Source organism: Sinocyclocheilus grahami, unplaced genomic scaffold, assembly GCF_001515645.1.
Source record: "Sinocyclocheilus grahami isolate Dianchi unplaced genomic scaffold, SAMN03320097.WGS_v1.1 scaffold27.1, whole genome shotgun sequence".
NCBI classification, from domain to species: Eukaryota; Metazoa; Chordata; class Actinopteri; order Cypriniformes; family Cyprinidae; genus Sinocyclocheilus; species Sinocyclocheilus grahami.
In genome coordinates this window covers 3,677,131-3,685,380 of record NW_015505206.1, presented here as the reverse complement: position 1 = coordinate 3,685,380, position 8,250 = coordinate 3,677,131, and the positions used below count along the sequence as shown (strand labels likewise).

Sequence of the window (8,250 nt, the reverse complement as noted above, 5' to 3'; positions counted from 1 at the left end):
TTGATTATGTCACAGTCACATGACTGATGGGCTTCATTTCAGACAAACTCCTGAAAAACAGCACTGCAATTCCCAAGCAACTTACAAATCTGCCATATGGAAATAAAAGTCAAAACCTGAAGAGTTTTTCATGTTTGATTCATGTTTTATTTCTTCAAGGAGCGTGCTAATGGTCTAATTTATAGCAATTCAATCAGGCTTTGAAATAGATGATAACTTAGAAATTACTGTACTTACACAATCTACTAAAAAGTTTGCTAAACATCAGTTCCTGTTTTGCAAATGTTTACAAAGAGAAGCGTGTAAAACACAGTCATTTGTGATTTAATATAAACACACTGGAAATTTGACAATGTATATACATTATTTATTTTTTTTTACAGATTTTGCTTAATTGCAGCTTGATTGTGAAAACGAGGCATAAAAAACTTGTTCTCATAATCACACTGATGAGCTCAATAAGTGGAAAAGTTCAATATAAATTATGTCAGACTTACAATACAAAAATACAAAATACAAAAATCCATAATAAAATTCATATATCCATAAAAATAACAATAATTACATTCATAAACTATAGTAATCTAAACAAAGAATAGATCAACTTAAACCATTTAACTATTTGTTGTGTGAAACAAAAATTATAAAATTATGTATTTATTAAGTATAAAAAAAACTGTATTACTTGCAAAAACATGAACAATTAAAGTTTTTGGAAAATTAGATATTTATGTTAACATTTTTCATTTTTGCCAGTAATAAAGTGATGGAAATGCTACAACAATATATATATATACATATATATATATATATATATATTTTTTTTTTTTAACAAGAAATACTTACATGGTAAAGATTTATTTATATATATTTAGATTTAGTGCTGTCAAATTGATTAATCACATCCAAAATAAAAGTTTGTGTTTACATAATATATGTGTAACGTGCATAATATATATATATATATATATATATATATATATATATATATATATATATATATATATATATATATATATACACACACACACACACATACATGATTTACACTATATATACATATATATTACATATATTTCTTAATATATATATGTATGTGTGTATATAAATATGCACAGTACACATATATTATGTAAACACAAACTTTGATTTTGGATGCAATTAATCGATTTGACAGTACTACTTAGTACGATTATTATAATAAAAATATAGTATAATAATTCAATTTTTTAACAATTCAATAATAAACCTTTTTTTCTGTATTTACATGTTTTAAGACTGAAAATGTGGATTTTCCAAGCTGAAAGTCTGACATAATTTTTACTGCACACATTAAAGCTCATCAGGAGCAGGTGTAATTATGGTTTATTGTGAGCTGATGAACTTTGCCATTCATTGAGCTTCTCTGTTTGCACCTGCTACAATATGAAATCTGCTAATGTGATGTTATGCTGGCGGAAATGATTTATGGAGTCACTGTTGACAGGGTCCGCCGGCAGACCACGTTAATACCATCAATCTATCTTAGGTGCTGTTTGGACCTCACTTAATGTTTAAGAAACTTTAACTCTCTTTCAAAGACCTTTTGCTCTATTCTTCATTTTTTCTCCACACAGAGATTTATAAGCGTCTCTGGTTAATGAGTCAAATCAGGACATAAATCAATCAATATGCCACTAATGAAAGCAAATGGAAGGCACCGAGGCAGAATCCCACGGAGGAAATGCAGTCAGCCGTAACGCGGCGTCAAGAAAGCGGCGGTTAATGACCACGACGGGGAACACGCTAATGACCTGCTAGCTGCTAGCTTGTGTTGATCAGACTCATGTAGTGAATGATGTTAGCACACCTGCAACCAGTAGCCAATGGTGGGAATCAACTCCAGCTTTGTTAGGCAACTGAACGCCTGCCTGGTTACATTTACATTAATATTCTTAGCAGGCCATTTATGAAAGTGCTAAAGTAGTTCAGTTCATGTAACTTTGACAAATAATTTTTGCCAAATGACATCCAACAGCATTTTGGCATGTGAATCGTAGTAATATAAATAAAACAAAGCATGCTTTTGCATGTCGAATAACAGATGTGGAACCACTAACAAACATGTTAATCAAGAAAAAATTTGTCAAGGTAATAATAAAAAAAAAAAAATCTATACATAATTTTTTACACAACAAATAATTGAATGGTTTAAGTTTATTAACTTTTCATTCAGATTATTTGATTGATTGCATTTTTATATATATTTTCATAAGATTGCAAGTCTAGATTTTCCAAATTGAAAATCTGACATAATATATATTCAACTTTTCCAAGTCTTAAAGAGATTGTTTACCCAAAAATGAAAATTCTGTTGGTGACCAAAAAGTTGACGGTAGCCATTGACTTTCATAGTATAGAAAAAAAAAAAAATACTATGGAAGTCAATGGCTACCATCAATTCTTTGGTTACCAACATTCTTCAAAATATCTTCTTTTGTGTTCAGCAGAAGAAAGAAACTCATACAGGTTTGGAACAACTTGAGGGCGAGTAAATAATGACAGAATTATAATTTTTGGGTGAACTGCCTTTTTAAGCTCATTAGAAGCATTTTATGTACTCTAAATGAAATGATCGTTTTACATGTTCTGCTTAATTTTACACAATTACCGCTTGATTGGAAATGATATATAATAAAAATATTCTGTATTCAAGTGATATTTATGTTTTTGACATTAATATAGATTTTTTTTTAGAAAACTTTATTAGAGGTAAAATTGTTTGACTGTAATCAAAATGTTACAAAAATAGATACAAATAATGTTTCACACAACACATTCAAATGGTTTAAGTTTATTTACTTTTTGATTAGATTTGTATAGTTTAGATAAGAAATGTGATCATTAATTTTTCCATTTTCTATGGACTTTTTTTATTTTAAATTTGCCAGTCATATCTGCATATCAATATGCTGCATGTACGTAGAGAAACTAAATAATACAGCATAGCCATTATTTAATCCAATATTTAATCCTATCAAATCTGATTTTTGGAAATTGTTTCTTTCCATCTGGTCAGATTCCAGGTACTTTTTTCCATCCCTTGTTACTCTAAAGCACACTGTAAAGAATTGCTGTAATTTTTACAGTAAATATTTACAATAGACCACTGTATTTTGAAATTTACAGCATTACTGTATTTTGCTATGAATTGTGGGAACATGCTAAATAATTGCTGTAAATTTTACAGTAGTATCTAAGAATGTTTTTGCATTTTCCTATATATTCTAGGAACATGATTATGCAGTAAATTTTACAGGAGATCATGTATACATATATTCTTTTTTTTTATAGAAGAAAACTGTTGCACAAGTTTTGAAATCCAGTTTTGGTACTCAGTCAACTGTAATAAATACAGCCTTTTTAACGAGTTATTTACACCATGTTGACTCTGACATATGATTATATAATGTACGCATCTATTAGTTTAAAACTGTTTGCTTTAAGAACACACATGATTAGGCGACTACATCGGCGTAGCGCGTGCGTGTGTATTTACTAATTCATGCCTCAGTTAAAACGTGAAATCCTGGTGCTTCCAGTAATTATTTTACCAGTCATTAAGATCTTTCATTGTGTAACTGTTATTTTTATTTTGTGACGTTTCAAAAGGGATAAATATCTGTTCGATTCTATGCTACGTAATTTGCTTTTTGAGTCCAAAGTTACGATTAACTTTAACGTTAGCTGGGTAACTAACTTTTTTTTTTTCCATCTTGAAAGTGTGACCTGTCTGCCATATTACGTTACTATTACATTTCGAAAGCTGTTCAGTATAAAATAAGTTTGAATTGTTGGTAGTAGTCACGTAAACTTTAAAACATTGCATTGTATACATCAATTTAAATTGTGTAGGTTTTATGTAACTCAGTAACGTTAGTGGTTCACTCCACTGCCAAGCCATTAACTAATTAGCACGTGTTTGTTCGATGGTGTTGCTGTAAGGATTTGTTTTTTAAGTTTTATCTTTGTTAATATCACTTATAAGGGTGCATGTAGTCATATTAGTACTTTAGTTGTTCATTAGAAAGTACATTGGAAATTGCTGTGCACATGCTTTACTGCTACTTTGTTACTGAACATGTGGCTTGTCTGTGATTGTGTTACACCACTGTTTTCCATCTTTTTAAGGTATGTCCAAACAGTGAGGTGCATGCTGTTCTGTCAAAGTATCAAGAGGGAAAGTCTCTGGTCCTGTGCATCCTGCAACTCTTAATGGCCCTTTTTAAAGAGAACAGAATCCCTTCTAATTGAAGCTGATGTAAGTAATATCATTTTGATTTTTAATGTCTTAAGTTTAACTGGTAATGCAAAATAGTTGTATCTATTTTTTTTAGGTAGCAGCGACTGCAACCGACATGGAAAGAAATGGATTACCGGATTCACCCGCACTGATCTTTCAAGGTAATGTGTCTTACTTTCTGTCTCTATTATACACACTGTTCTTTGCTTTCTATTTCTATCATATTTATATTTTTGCCACCTCTGTTCATGTATTCTACTTCACAGTTCTATTCTCACTCCTATATTCCTTCCATTTGTTATTGTCTCTGAACCACTCTCTCTCATTAGTAACCATGGTCTTCATTATCTTTTAGGTTATCAGTGTCTTTATTAGTTAACATGAACTACCCATACAACACTTATTAATCTATGTCTTTCTGTATTTCTTTTACAGGTGAATCCATGACCCCAAGCAAATGGATGTTATCAGTCGTAAGGGAAGTTGTCTTTGGCCCATGTTCAGAGGCATTTGTTGAGGGCCTGGCAGCATTGTTTGCGACCTATTACAACTTAAACCTTGCTTATCAGGATGAAGCTGCATGCACCCTCGAATTTATTCAGAGGTATGTCAGAAACTCTTACTGAATATTTATTGTAGACATCCAAATTTCAATTACTTTTTTTAGGTTTACAGGTTTGGATGGCTTATCAGGATTAGATTTTTTTGGAAAAGTTTTCAAACTGCAAAAAAAAATGCTGACTCCACACTGAATTGAGTACATGCAACCAAAGTCCAGCAAAAATATTTTATAAAAAAATCTAGTACAAAATATGCAAACAAATATAAAACTATACAAACAAAAATACAATTATTAGAAAAAATAATAACGAAAATAACAGGAAAAACGGGCATATAAATAACAAATAAAAAGTCAATATAATAAGATAAATAAAATAAATGATAATTATATAATTTAATAAAACAAATTATTTGTCTCACCTTTTTGCAGCATGTCGCAGCCATCAAAATCTATTTGTTTTCAATAAATACAATTAATTTGGTCAGTGTTTTATTTTGCCCTAACTCTTCAATAAATGAAATAATAAGGAAAATGTGATTTTAAAATGACACTTAAATTATATTCTTTGAGTATATGCAGTTTTGTTTTTTTGTTTTTTAATCTGATGTTGTGTTTTTTTTCACAGAGGAATTGTGGGCATTAACCTGGAAACTGGATCAAAAGTTGCTGGAAAGAGAGACAAGAAAATGAAAGTAATGAACCCACATGTATGCACACTGCTGCGAAAGCTAATGGACTTTGAATGGCTTGCCATTTTATTTTTTATTTTTTATATATAAGTGTTCCAATGGAATAGTTACTGTACATGCAATGTCTTGCCCCTTCATGGATTTGGCAATTTAAAGGTAGGCACAGTTCAGACCCTTTCTTTTGTGTTTATTTAAACTAAGTTTATGAATGAAGTTCAGTCCCACTGTAGGGATGTTTTTTTTTTCTTTTTCCCCCAAGGCTAAAGCCTTTGGTTCAATGTGCAATCTCCATTTTTGTGTCTCCAAATATGTTTTGGAAAATGGTGTACATGTTAAATGAACATTATTGTCCAATAAATTGTTAAATTTATGAAAACCTGTCATTTTGAAAGTTTTATTGTTCACATTACACATTCAACTCACAAAAAACACTACTGAAAATTACAGGAAAAAGTAGGTTTACACACTATCACCGCAGTGAAAAATCTCAACTAGTTAATTTAGTGAACTGAATTTCACAACAAATGCCCTAATTCAATGTAAAATGTATGTAGAGCAGTGCAAGTTCACAGTTGCTCTTGTAATTTCACTCACATTTGTAAACATTGCTACTGTAATCTTACAGGAATAGCTGTAAAAAAAAACTATTTTACAGCATATTTATACAGCGGTATGCTGTATTTTTACAGTACAATTGTAATTGATTTACAGTACTATTGTAAATTTACAGTCTTACTGGCAACCAAAATTGCCAGTAAGTTACTGTAAATTTTATTGTAAATTTTTTTTAGTGCAGGGGTGCCCAAGCTCGGTCCTGGAGGGCCGGTGTCCTGCAGAGTTTAGCTCCAACCCCAATTAAACACACCTGAAGCAGCTAATCAAGCTCTTACTAGGCATACTAGAAACTTTGTAGCAGGTGTGTTGAGGCAAGTTGGAGCTAAACTCTGCAGGACACCGGCCCTCCAGGACCGAGTTTGGGCACCCCTGTTCTAAAGTCAAGCAAAAATGCAGTGTAATAATCTTTAAGTTGGGCACACAAATAGGTGTTTATACTTCAAAACTAGCACATGACAGAAATGGGTAATAATCAAACTCATCATAACCTTATATACAGTAAAATTACTAAATAAAAAAAAAACAGCAACAAGTAAATAAAATGCAGATGGTCAAGCAGTGCAACCATATTAATTATTCATCCTCCAGTGCATGCTGGTAAGAAGGTGAATGGGACTAAGCATCAAAATACTATGATATATATATATTTTATTATCAAGCATTATTTACTTGATCTAGGGTTTGATTTTTATAGTATACCTACCAAATGCAGAACATCAGTCCTAAATGTTGGATTTGACAAGCAAATCTGAATTGTGTGGTGTTTGAACAAAACTCCCAAGCACAGGCTGACCCACTGGACTTTGGTAATGGAGGTGCAGCAGTTTTTATTAAAAAATCAGAAACACGTGACGCATGTGCGGCCACATGTGCAGAGCCATCACAAAGGTTAACGATAAACAACTAAACAAACAAACCAATACATATTGATTAGCTCACTCACATCCTGCTCCTCAGTTCATTAGTCACCTGAAAGGTCGCGTCCAGCAGCAAGGGATTGTGGGAATTTTGAGAACCCCACTGGCAAAGTGTCTTAGGGGAAACTCACTTCTGGGCCAACAATAAGTAATTAGCAGCAATTAGCGCCTGTGATTAACTGCCTCAGGTGAGGGAGAAAAAGGAAAGGGGAGGAGAGGTAAAAGAACAAGGGTGGAAGAGAAAGAAAGAGAGAGAGAGAGAGAGAGCTGTAGGTGTTAAACCTCAGAGAGAGTGTGCTGCATATTAAACAGATAGATAGATAGATAGATAGATAGATAGATAGTGCTGCATATTAAACAGATAGATAGATAGATAGATAGATAGATAGATAGATAGATAGATAGATAGATAGATAGATAGATAGATAGATAGATAGATAGATGGATGTAATGGTAGATAGATAGATAGATAGATAGATAGATAGATAGATAGATAGATAGATAGATAGATAGATAGATAGATAGATAGATAGATAGATAGATAGATGGATGTAATGGTAGATAGATAGATAGATAGATAGATAGATAGATAGATAGATAGATAGATAGATAGATAGATAGATAGATAGATGTAATGATGGATGTAACAACAGACAGACAGATAGATAGATATAGATAAAGTGATATAATAAAGTGACTTGACATGTGGCCAAGTATGGTGACCCATACTCAGAATTAGTGCTCTGCATTTACCCATCCAAAGTGCACACACACAGCAGTGAACACACACACTGTGAACACACACCCGGAACAGTGGGCAGCCATTTATGCTGTGGCGCCCGGGGAGCAGTTGGGGGTTCGGTGCCTTGCTCAAGGGCACCTCAGTCGTGGTATTGAAGGTGGGAGAGAGCGCGCTGTACATTCACTCCCCCCACCTACAATTCCTGCCGGTACAAGACTCGAACCCACAACCTTTGGGTTATGAGTCCGACTCTCTAACCATTAGGCCACGACTTCCCCCCACGATGGATGTAACAGACAGACAGACAGACAGACAGACAGACAGACAGACAGACAGACAGACAGACAGACAGACAGATAGATAGATAGATAGATAGATAGATAGATAGATAGATAGATAGATAGATAGATAGATAGATAGATAGATAGATAGATAGATAGATA

General features: G+C 32.7%; 1 long non-coding RNA gene across 2 annotated transcripts; it reads left to right on the top strand.

The window, feature by feature from the left end:
- The first annotated feature begins 4,001 nt into the window (after positions 1-4,001).
- LOC107568684 (uncharacterized) lies at positions 4,002-5,600 on the top strand. Of its 2 annotated transcripts, none has more exons than XR_001606797.1 (4): positions 4,002-4,300; positions 4,377-4,443; positions 4,718-4,886; positions 5,470-5,600. It is a non-coding gene; the product is annotated as an uncharacterized lncRNA (long non-coding RNA). The 2 variants fall into 2 exon arrangements; XR_001606796.1 differs by having other exon boundaries at positions 4,002-4,304; positions 4,381-4,443.
- Positions 5,601-8,250: the final 2,650 nt, after the last annotated feature.